The sequence below is a fragment of the Molossus molossus genome, unplaced genomic scaffold (assembly GCF_014108415.1).
Source record: "Molossus molossus isolate mMolMol1 unplaced genomic scaffold, mMolMol1.p scaffold_m16_p_17, whole genome shotgun sequence".
Taxonomy (NCBI): Eukaryota; Metazoa; Chordata; class Mammalia; order Chiroptera; family Molossidae; genus Molossus; species Molossus molossus.
In genome coordinates, this window is record NW_023425352.1 from 22,049,813 (window position 1) to 22,062,802 (window position 12,990).

A 12,990-nucleotide genomic window follows, 5' to 3' on the forward strand; every position below is an offset into this window, starting at 1 on the left:
TATCCTTGGGTGAGGATAAATAAATAAATAGTATAGTTTAGATTTCCCCCTAAGCATATATTGGCTTAAACGTAAATCTCGTGTACCATTTTTCTGTTTACATATATTATTGCAGTTATTTTATTCCCATTAGAAGAATCAATTTTATGTGAATATGGAGAACTCATATGCTCTATAAAGGCAATAGTTTTGGAATAAAAAAGACCTAGATTAAAATTCCAGTTCTGGTGCAACAATGGCAAATAAACATCTCTAATGCTCAGTTTCCCCATCTGTAAAATGGAGACTTTTTTTTTAATCCTCACCCGAGAACATCCTTCTACTTATTTTTGTTCAGGTAGAGTGGGAGGGAGAGAGAGGAAGAGAGAGAGAGAGAAACATTGACGTGAAAGGGACACATTGAGTGGCTGCCACCCGCACAACCAACCAGGGCCGGGGACAAACTGCAACTGAGGCACGTGCCTTTAGCGGGAACTGAACCCAGGTCTCTCTGGACTGCAGGCCGATGCTCCAACCGCTGAGCCAAACTGGCCAGGGCTAAAATGGAGATTTTAATAAACCTAACTCATAAGCTTGCCTCAGAATTAAATAAGATAATGTATATAAAATATTTAAATAAGGATAAGAGAATTTTTGAAAAAGCTAGGTACTGAGAGGGTATTTGCCTTATATATTAAAATGTATCATAAACAATAATAATGTCAGACAGAATTCAGAGTACTTGGTAAAGAATTGGATCAAATGATCATTAGGATCCTTCACAATTTTTGTTGTTGTTATTGTTGTTAATCCTCACCTAAAGACATTTTTTCCAATGATTTTTAGAGAGAGTAGAAAGGAGGGAAGGAAGGGAAGGAAGGGAGAGGGAGAGATAGGGAGAGGGAATGGTAAGGGAAAAGAGAGAGAGAGAGAAAGAAACATTGATTCGTTGCCTCCTGCACGTACCACAACCAGGGCCAGAGATCGAACCTGGAACCCAGGTATGTGCCCTTGACTAAAATTCGTGGGATGGTCGGTACTCTAACCACCGAGCGCAACACCAGCCAGGGCAGGGTCCTTCACAGTTTTAATGTCACACCTTAGCCTGGGAAAACCTGAGGCTGCATGGTATGAGCTGCCAGAATATATGACAGGAGGAAGCTTAGAGACATCCTAACCCTTAAAGCGTTTTCACTCAGGTGTAGTAGCATCCGTATGGAAACACCAAGTTACTCTTTAGATAGCTGAAGCAATACAGAATCATCAAGATTATCTATAACTTCAGGGAGGCTGTGTAAGGCTTTTTTAGGAAAAATCTGATAGATATCAAAGTCATTTTATACCAGAGTCAATTTGACAATGTGTACAGAATAGTCTTTTTAACAAATGATGTTGGGGCAACTAGATATTTACATACAAAAGAATGAAATTGGACCCCTATCTCACACCTTACACAAAAATTAATTCAAAATGATCAAAGACCTAAATTAAGTGTAAAAGCTAAAACTTTAAAACTCTTAGAAGAAAACACAGGTGTAAATTTTACACTAGAGTTTCTCGGCCTCAGCACTATAATCCTTTGTTGTGGAAGAATATTCTGAGCATTGTAGGATGTTTAGCAGCATGCCTCCTGATCTCTACCCACTAGATACTAGTAGCACATCCCTCTCCCCATTGTTGACAACCAAAAATGCCTCAAGATATTGCCAAGATTTCCCTTGGGAGGCAAAATTGCCCAGTTGAGAAGCACTATTTTAGATTAAATAATGCTCCTTATCCTCCTCCCTTGCAAAATTACCAGTATCTACTCCATGATTATCTGAATGGTTATTTCCTTAGCAGACCAACTCAAATAACTGTTCAGAAAAGTTACTTAATATTCCATAATCCATCATTTGTGATGATCTCAGGACCCTAAGAATTTAGTCCCATTTTGAAAATAATCCCATTTTGAAAAGTTCTTAGTCAAAATCCTTCCATTAAAAGGTCACAGATCAGGCTCTGGTCAGATGGCTCAGTTGACTGGAGCATCGTCCCATACACCAAAAAGTTTGGGTTTGATTCCCAGTCAGGGCACACACCTAGGTTGTGGGTTCAACCCCCAGTCAGGGCACATACAGGAGGCAACCAATCAGTGCTTCTCTCTTATACAGATGTATGTCTCTCTCTCTCCCTTAACCCTCCTTCCTCTCTCTAAAATAAAAAACAAAAAACAAAAAAACCAATGAGATCTGGCTGGTGTGGCTCAGTTGGTTGAGTGTCATCCCATGCACCAAAAGGTTGCTGGTTCAATTCCCAGTCAGGGCACATGCCCAGGTGGTGGGTTTGATCCCTGGTGGGGTGCATACAGGAGGCAACCAATCGATGTTTCTTTCCCTTTCTCTCTCTTTCTCTTGCTCCCTCTCTAAATCAATAAAGATATATATATATATATACACACACACATATATATATATTTTTTTTTTAAATCAATGAAAAGTACATATCCTTGAGTGAGAATTAAAAAAAAAAAAAAAAGGTCACAGATCAGTATATTAAGTTGTTTTGGTAACGGTTTTACTGAGATAAAATTCACATACCATATAATTCACCCATTTAAAGTACAAAATTTGCCCTGGCTGGTTTGGTTCAGCAGTTGGAGCATCAGCCTGCGGACCAGAGAGTCCCGGGTTTGGATCCTGCTAAGGGCATGTACCAAAAACAAACAAAAAATTAATTTTTAAGCCCTGGCCAGTTTGGCTCAGCGGTTAGAGCATCGGCCTGCAGTCCAGAGAGACCCAGGTTCGGTTCCCGCTAAGGGCACATGCCTCGGTTGTGGTTTGTCCTGGCCCTGGTTGAGTCGTGCGGGTGGCAGCCACTCAATGTGTCCCTTTCATGTCAATGTTTCTCTCTCTCTCTTTCTCTCTCTCCCCCTCCCACTCTATCTGAACATCTGAACAAAAAATGGAAAAATGTCCTCTAGTGAGGATAAAAAAATAAAAATAAATAAAAATACAAAAATAAAGTACAAAATTCAATGGTTTTTTTTTTTTAGTAATTCAGAGTTGTGCAACTAAGCACAGTGATTTTTAAAATTACTGATCTTCTCATTTTATTTTTCATTTCAGAGAGAGAAAGGGAGAGAGACAGCGAAAAGCATCAATCAGTTATCTCTTGCACACACCTCGACCGGGGATCAAACTCACAACCTGAGTGTGTGCCCTGACCAGGAATCAAAACCGCCACCCTTTTGGTGCACAGAGCCATGCTCCAACCAACTGAGCCACACCAACCAGGGCCTGATCCTCTTATATTTTAAGCCACTGTTCTAACCAACCACTCAGCATAACTCCCAAGGAACTAAAAACCAAAACCAAACCAAAGCAAATCAACAGGCTAGTAGTCACCTTGGCATTATCTCCTCACAATCTAGAAAAGAGTAATGTTCCTTTTATAGCAATCAATGACTTAGCCACACATATACAAAAAGACAAGCTATGAAAGAAACAAATCAACCAATAAAACTTTGCTTGAAATTTAGTGTTAATATTGTAAAGAAATTGGGGGGGGGGCACTCCTATACAAGTCCTATACCAAGAACCCCAAACATTTCATTTGTTTGTTTCCTGAATTCTGGTGTCATTAGCTAAAATGAATATAATTCACAGACCAGTAAGTGCTAGTAAGACTAATAAGTAACTAATATAGCAGGTATTGTAAAGTCGGAATGATTTTTACTATCAATTCAACTTGCTTTAACTTAGGTTCTGAGCTCTTGTACAAGATAACCAACTTACATAATGAAAAGGCCAAGGTTTCACTTTAGAGACTCTTTTTCACTGCAAGTATAACTACAATGCCACTTTGACCTTAACTATTGTTTTAGCTCTTGAATAATGCTTGCCCTGCTACTGTCACTATCTAATCCAGAGACTGGCTGGCAGGAGGAAATGGCTTTGGAAGCCACAGCTGTTATACAGACTAGTTACCATCTTCCAAGTATGAGAACCACTTCCAGCTCCTTTTTTGATCAGTTTGCTCAATCAAAATTTCAGATCTGATCTGAAGCCAGTAAAAGGAGCTGTGTTTTCCAAGACCAAAGCTATTTTGTTGAAGAATAATATCAAGGGAACTGTATATACAGCCAGCTGCAAGATACTGCAGAAATACTAGATCTAATCTTCCTCTACTTTCCAGAAGACCTCAAGTCCCTTGCTGAGTCATGTGAAAACACATATTCCACCTGACACATGATTACTCATTTTTCTCACTATTTACTAACTGTACCCATGCAGTGTGACAGTTTATTCCATCGTCCTTACAATGAATGTCACTAAATTTAATATCATACTTTTAATGATAAAAATAATGATAAAACAATGTAGTTATTGTGTACTACATACCAGGTACAGTGATAAACACTTTAGTTACATTATCTCTCTTTTTTTAAAATTTTAATCCTTACCCAAGAATATTTTTTCCATTAATATTTTTTTTAGAGGGAGTGGAAGGGAGGGAGTAGAAGAGAGGAAGAGGGGGAGAGGGAGGAGGAGAGGGGGAGAGAGAGAGAGAAACATCGATGTGAGACAGACACATCAGGTGCTTACCTCCTACATGCACCCCAACCAGAACTGGGGATCAAACCTGCAACCCAGGTATGTGCCCTTGACATGAATCAAACCCATGACCCTTCAGTGCACGGGTCAACACTCTAATCACTGAACAACATCGGCCAGGGCACGTTATCTTTTTAATTTTCACAACGATACTTTGAGAAAGATTTTATTACTATCCCCATTTTTTACTTTTATTTTTTTAAATGAACATACAGTAAATTGACTTTCTTTCTTTCTATTTTTTGGTGTACTTTTCTATTAGTTTTACCATAGAAAGAGTCATGTGACCATCACAATGAGGATACAGAAAAGTTCCATCACCTCAAACATTCCCTCTACTGCCTCTTTTTGTCCCCACTTCTAACCCCTGACAATGAAAATCTGTTCCTCGTCTCCACAGTTTTGCTTTTTCCAGAATACCATATAACTGAAATCATTCATTCAGTATAATAGCTTTGAGATCTATCCACGCTCTTATGTGTATCAATAGTTTATTCCTTCTTATTGCTGAGTAGTATTCCATACTGTCCTCATTACAGATAAGGCAAGTGAGGTTCAGAAAAGTTAAGTAATCTATTGAAGGTCACCAAGGTGGGGCTAGAATTCAAACCCAGGTCTGTGTAGCTCTAGAACCCATATTCTTAACCTCAGTGAACTTGGTGAGAGCCTCAAGAGCATAAAAAAGGACCAGTCAGAAATGAAGGAGACACTAACTGAAATAAAGAATAATTTACACAGATTCAACAGTAGAGTACATAAATCCAAGAAGCAAACCATTGATTTGGAATATAAGAAAGCAAAAAAACACCCAATCAGAACAGCAAAAAAAAAAAAGAATCCAAAAAAATGAGGATAGTGTAAGGAGCCTCTGGGACAACTTCAAGCCGGCAAACATTCGCATCTTGGGGGTGCCAGAAGGAGAAGAGAGAGAACAAGAAATTGAAAACCTATTTGAAACAATAATGACAGAAAACTTGCCTAACTTGGTGAAGGAAACAGACATACAAGTCCAGGAAGCACAGAGAGTCCCAAACAAGATGAACCCCAAGAGGCCCACACCAAGACACATCATCATCAAATGCAAAAGGTTCAAGACAAAGAGAGAATCTTAAAAGCAGCAAGAGAAAAGCAGTTAGTTACCTACAAGGGAGTTCCCATAAGACTGTCAGCTGATTTCTCAAAAGAAACTTTGCAGGCCAGAAGGGAGTGGCAAGAAATATTCAGAGTGATGAAAAGCAAGAACTTAAAACCAAGATTGCTCTATCCTGCAAAGCTGTCATTTAGAATCGATGGCCATATAAAGAGTTTCCCAGACAAGAACAAGTTAAAGGAGTTCATCACCACCAAACCGTTATTATATGAAATGATGAAGGGTCTTTTTGAAGAAAAAGATAAAATATACGAACAAACAAAATGGCAATGAATACACATCTATGGACAATTGAATCTACGGACAAATGAACAGGCAGAACATAAATATTTTCATAGATACAGAGAGCATTTTGTTGGTTGCCAGATAGAAGGGGGGTTGGGAGAATGGGTGAAAAAGGTGAAGGGATTAAGAAGTACAAATTGGTTGCTAGACTGACAAACCTCAATGGGAAGGAGATTAGGGGGTGGGAAGAAATAAACCAAAGAACTGTCCTGGCCGGTTTGGCTCAGCGGTTGGAGCATTGGCCTGGGGTCTGGAGAGACCTGGGTTCGGTTCCCGCTAAGGGCATGCACCTCGGTTGCAGTTTGTCCCCAGCCCTGGTTGTGTCGTGTGGGTGGCAACCACTCGATGTGTCCCTTTCACATCAATGTCTCTCTCGCTCTCTCTCTCTCTTTCCTTCCCACTCTATCTGCACAAAATATCAAAAAAAAGAAGAAGAAAGAAATCAAAGAACTTATATGCATAACCAAGGAACACAGACAACAGTGTGGGGAAAGGTGGGAGGGAAGCGGGAGTGAGTAGAAGGGGGCCAATGGGGGGAAAATGAGGAACATTTGTAATACATTCAACAATAAAGATAAAAAAACAAAAACAAAAAAAAACAAAATTACAGCTAAACTACAGCACAACCATCCTTCAGAACCACCTGATATCAAGTTGAATGGAAGTCCTACAACTATAACATGAAAGCAGCAGCCACATCGAGACTGGTAGGAGGGACGGAGGCACTGACAGGCTGGTCCCACACCCACGTGTGGTGGATAAAAATAAGGGGGACACCTCGACTGGGAAGGTCCTCCCTGAGGACTGAACAGTCCCCATCTCACACCAGGTGCCCAGCTCAGGATTCCAGTGCCAGGAAGAGAAGTCCCCATCACTTCTGGCTGTAAAACCAGCGGGAACTGAGGTTGAGGGAGGCTGAGGCTGCGGGAGCCCTAGGCAGCTCCTCTTAAAGGGCCCTTGCACAGACTTACTCAGACCCGCTCCCTCTGATCTCCAGCATGGGGGAGGCAGTTTGAAAGGCACCAGAGACATACGAGAAGAACTGAGCTGTTTGGCATCAGGGTGAGGACTGAAGAGGCAGCTTTCTCCTGGACAGACATGCTGGTGAAGGCTGTTGTTCCTTTGGTGAGCCCTTCCCCCACAGGGCCAGCAGGTGGCTGCCATATCTGTGACTCCAGCATCCTGTCTCATGCTGTTTGCCCTGCCCTGGTGATTCCCTGAGGCTCTGCCACACCCAACTTTCAGACCCACCCAAGCTGTTTCCAGTAGCTTTACCATAGGATTGGCCTGTTCTGGCTCCTGCTTCAGATTTTCCTAAATTCTCTCAAACAAGCAGCATCTGGCAATAGCAAGTCACATACCTCTCACTAAGTGGCCCCAGGCCCAGCACTACCAGCAGCCAGCCTTTGTTCACAGCTTGGCTTCGCCTGGGCACCTCCAAGCCCAGCACAAGAAGCAGCCATTGGAAGATCGCTCTGCAGCTTATGCCTGGTGGCCCCAGGTAGAACACAGGCAGTGGCTGACCTTGTTCCAGAGCCAGCACACCCAGTGGACAGCTTCAGACAACATCAAAGCACCACCACCCAATCACCTCCACAAGTGACACACTCAAGGAATAAACTCAGTGGGTATCAGAGCACTGCTAAAGTAAGTCTTGCTCTGTGCAGTGAACCCCTGCACAGCTGATCACCCAAGGTAGTCAGAGGTTAGTGGTTAGTGGGTACAGCCAGTCCTTGCAGCTGATCAGCCTGAGTAAAACCTTCCCATTGAAATGCCAACAACAATCAAGACTCAATTACAACAGAAGGGTGTAAAGTCCACCCGAGGGGTGCACCTTGAGGGCCCAGCTGGGTGATCAGGAAGGCTGTGCCATTGGACCCTACAGGACATCTACTATAACAGGCCACCTTAGGAAACCCAGGAGACATAGCAACTCTACCTAACACATAGAAAAAAACACAGAGAGCAAAATGAGGGGACATAGAAACATGTTTCAAATGAAAGAACAGAAAATATTCCAGGAAAAGAACTAAACGAAACAGATAAGCAATCTAACAGATGCAGAGTTCAAAACACTGCTTATAAGGACACTCAATAGCACTGGCCGGTTTGGCTCAGAGGTTAGAGCGTCGACCTGCGGTCCAGAGAGGACACTCAATAAACTTAGTGAGAATTTCAAGGAACTTTGTGAGGACCTCAAGAGCATAATAAAATACCAGTCAGAAATGAAGGCTGCACTAACTGAAATAAAGAATAATTTACAGGGAATCAATAGTAGAGTAGATGACGCCAAGAAGCAAACCATAGAATCAGAATATAAGGAAGCAAAAAACACCTAATCAGAACAGCAAAAAGAAAAGAGAATTCAAAAAACTGAGGATAGTACAAGGAGCCTGTGGGACAACTTCAAGCGCACCAACATTTGCATCATAGGAGTGCCAAAAGAAGAAGAGAGAGAACAAGAAATTGAAAACCTATTTGAAACAATAATGACAGAAAACTTCCCTAATTTGGTGAAGGAAACAGACATACAAGTCCAGGTTGCAAAGAGAGTCCCAAACAAGATGAGCCCAAAGAGGCCCACACCAAGATACATCATCATTAAAATGCAAAAAGTTCAAGACAAAGAGAGACTCTTAAAAGCAGAAAGAGTAAAAATGTTAGTTATCTATACAAGGGACCTCCCATAAGACTGTCAGCCGATTTCTCAAAGAAATTTTGCAGGCCAGGACGGAGTGGCAAGAAATATTCAAAGTGATCAAAAGCAAGGACCTACAACTAAGATTACTCTATCCTGCAAAGCTGTCATTTAGAATCGATGGCCATATAAAGAGTTTCCCAGACAAGAAAAAGCTAAAGGAGCTCATCACCACCAAACCAGTATTATATGAAATGTTGATGGGTCTTCTTGAAGAAGAACATAAAAAAATGAACAATCAAATGGCAATAAATACATCTACAAACAAAATGACCAAGAAGAACAGAAACAGACTCATAGATACAGAGAACTTTTTATTGGTTGCCAGATGAGAAGGGAGTTGGGAGAAAAAGATGAAAGGATTAGGAAGTACAAATTGGTTGTTAGACTGATGAACCTCAAATGGAAGGGGGGAAGTGGGGCAGGAAGAAATAAACCAAAGAACTTATATGCAATATATAGTGTGGGGAAAGCAAGTCGGGGGCAGGATTGGGGACGAGGGGAGTCGGGGGTGGTGGTGGAGAGGGACATCTGTTATACATTCAACAATAAAGATAAGTTTACAAATAAATAAATAAAGTTCCTGCCCTGGCCGGTTTGGCTCAGCGGTTAGAGCATCGGCCTGTGGTCCCGAGAGACCCGGATTTGGTTCCCACTAAGGGCACGTACCTCGGTTGCAGTTTGTCCCTGGCCCTGGTTGGTCGTGTGGGTGGCAGCCACTCGATGTGTCCCTTTCACATCCATGTTTCTCTCTCTTTCTCTGTTCCTCTCTCTCCCTCCCACTCTACCTGAACAAAGAATGGAAAAATGTCCTCGGGTGAGGATAAAAAAAAAAAAAAAAAAAAAAAAGTTCCCGACATACAATATTATTGTCATATATTGAATAGAACCAATAAAGTCATGCCAAGCAAAATACCTACTAAATATACAAGTCAGTATTTATTAAGCTCTGAAAGATGAAAAAGGTATGGCCCCTAAATACCAGCAGTATATATTCTAGCTCAAGAGACGAACACTTTCCTCTAAACAGAATCGATGCTATTATATATTAAATTGAATGGCCGAATCTATAAATAAAATAGTATAGAGAAAAATGTAATTTAATTCTAGCCAATAGCTTTAATTTTCTATTTAATTTTTTTCATTTTCATTTTAATTAATCAATTTATTTATTTATTAGAGAGACAGAAATATTGATGTGAGAGAGCTACATTGATCAGCTGCATCCTGTATGCCCCCTACTGGGGATTGAGCCCGAAACCCAGGCATGTGCCCTGACCGGGAATCAAACCAGGACCTCTCAGTTCATGGGACATCACTCAGTCAGTCCACTGAGCCATACCAATCGGGCTCTATTTTATTTATTTTTAAATTAGAATGAAGACTCAGGTATGGAATCTTTCTGTCTTCTAGTCTAGAACAATCCTTAGGCATAAGTAAGGGCAAAGTCTTTACTAATCAATATCTAGTTCCAACTCTTTCAATCCAGGTATCTGTATCAATTTCAAAATGGTATTTGTCCTAATAATTTTTGATACCTAAGAAGAAGAAAAATACATAAAAGCCTGAGTTCTATGACACTTGATAAGTGACTGGATCTTTAGAAAAACAGGGTATGTTTCAAAAGGGTATTGAGCCCTGGCCATTTTGGCTCAGCGATTACAGCTTTGGCCTGTGCACCAAAGGGTTGCAGATTCAATTCTCGGGCAAGGGCACATACCTGGATTGCAGGTTCAATCCCCTGCCCTTGTTGGGATCATGTGGGAGACAACCAATCGATGTGTCTCTTTCATTCTGATATTTTTTTCTCTCTCTCTCTCTCCCTTCCACTCTATCTAAAAATCAATGGAAAAGTATCCTCAGATGATGATTTTAAAAAAATCATCAGTTAGAGTATTGGTTTGATTCAGCAGTTAGAGTATTGGCCCTCAGACCAATGAGTCCCAGGTTTGATTCTGGTCAAGGGCATGTACCTCAGTTGCAGTTCATCCCTGGCCCTGGTTGGATTGTGTGCGAGGCAAACAGTCGATGTGTCTCTATCACATCGATGTTTCTCTCTGTCTGTCTGTCTCCCTCCCTCCCACTCTATCTAATAATAAGTAGAAAAATATCCTTAGGTAAGGAATAAAAAAAAAATTTTTTTTAAAAAGGGGGGGCCCTGGCCAGTTTGGCTCAGCAGTTGGAGCGTCAGCCTGTGGTCAAGAGAGACCCGGGTTCGGTTCCCGCTGGGGGCGCGTACGTCGCTTAGTTTGTCCCCAGCCCTGGTTGGTCGTGCAGGTGGCAGCCACTCGATGTGTCCCTTTCACACTGATGTTTCTCTCTCTCTTTCTCTCTTTCTCTTTCTCTCTCTTTCTCTCTCTCTCTCTTCCTCTCTTCCTCCCGCTGTATCTGAACAAAAAATGGAAAAATGTCCTCGGGTGAGGAAGAAAAAAAAAAAAAGAATACAAATAAGTATTTAAAAGAGTACACAATATTTAACAGAATACACTCGACAAATAAATATTTATAATAGTAAATAAATAGTTATTTAACTGAATATACTACAGACAACCTTTAAACTACCTTTATTCTGGATTCCTTTCCTCCTCATTCTAATACGCCTCTACTAAAGTGATCAGGTTCTGACCTATATAACTTTCTAACATTTACTATATTTTCAAAATTATATAAGAGGAAACAGACTAGTATAATAAAATTCCATGTACCTCAAACCTATTCTCAATAATTAGCAACTCAAGACTAATCTTATTTTTTATTATCCCTTACCACTCCCATATTACATTTTTCTATTTTTTTTTTGTTCAGATAGAGTGGGAGGGAAAGAGAGAACTGTCGATGTGAAAGGGCCACAATGAGTGGTTGCCACCCGCACGACCAAACCAGAGCTGGGGACAAACTGTAACCGAGGTACATGCCCTTAGCGGGAACCGAAACCAGGTCTCTCTGGACCACAGGCCGATGCTCTAACTGCTGAGCAATCCGGCTAGGGCTCCCGTATTATTTTGTAGCTAATCCTGTACATCACATCATGTTATCTATGTTGAACATAACCATACGCTCATTATCATCACATCTAAAAGAGTAATATTACTTTAGTATCAAAGTTTTAGTGCTCAATTTGCAACTATTCAATTTCTATAATTGTCATAAACTTTGTTTTATGTTTGTATGTATGAATCAGAATCCAAAAAAGGTCCACATATTGCAACTGTTTGATACGTGCAGTTAAAAACAGAACTGAATGGATCTCCAAGGGAGGGGCCGCTGCTTCTTCCCAGAGCCCTGGGAAGGAGCAAGATGGCCACCATCCTGTGTGGCTAAAACTCAGCAAAAGCTCTGAGCCCCCTCCAAATCCCGAGTGTCCCCACACAGTTCCAGTCCAGTTTGCCCTCCCTCTGCCGGAGCCCAAGATGCAGGGCCAAGTCTTTACCTAGTGAGAGCGTCTGGCAGTTTACCTTTTACTCAGGCATCTAAAATGACCTGGAATGCCTCTGTTGATTCATTCATATGCTGCGGAATTGTCGGCCAGCCCCTTACCTCAGCATCAGGCCTGGTCCAATCAACTACCAGACTAGGATTTAAACTCTCACTGTTGTGTTTAAGTGTTGTGGGACTGAACAAATGACAGCACAGCCGAGGCGACCCACAGGCTTCATCACCTGTTCTGTGCTCTTGACACAACTTTTCTAGGCTTCAGTTTTCACATCTGTAAGATAAAGTTGATGAAGCCAGCGCTTTCAAATTTCACCAACTGGGTTTTTTTTTTAATGAAAATCCAATAAAATAATATGCCTAAAACAACAAACAAACAAACAAAAAAAAACAGAACTGAATGACTTTAGATGGGGTAGCCTTCCAGTTTGCCACAGTACACACTGCTCCCTATTGTCGTACTCATTTAAGTTATCTGCTAGGCCCTGGATGTTTTTTGCGTTTGGGTCTCTAGAGGATCTCAAGTCTTCCAGTTCTAAGATACTGTGATTCTTGTAAACATTAACAGAGATAAAATAAATGAGTGAAATGTCATACTTAAAACTGAAAAACCAAGAAGTAGCAATATAAACTTGTTACTTAGAAATGTAGAAGTCACCCAGCCGGTGTGGCTAAGTGGATTGAACGTTGTCCCATGGACTGAGAGATCCAGGCTTGATTCCCAGTCAGGGCACACGCCTGGGTTGTGGGCTTGATCCTGAGTGGGGGTCATGCAGGAGGCAGCTGATTGATGTCTCTCTCTCACATCGACGTTTCTATCTTTCCCATCCTCTCTCTCTCTAAAAAAAAAT

The 12,990-nt window shown here is 41.2% G+C and overlaps 1 protein-coding gene across 3 annotated transcripts in view; it reads right to left on the reverse strand.

Moving 5' to 3' along the window:
* Nucleotides 1-12,990, reverse strand: part of GBF1 (golgi brefeldin A resistant guanine nucleotide exchange factor 1) — a 166,097-nt gene that overhangs the window by 93,042 nt on the left and 60,065 nt on the right. The gene's annotated exons all lie outside the window — the stretch shown is intronic.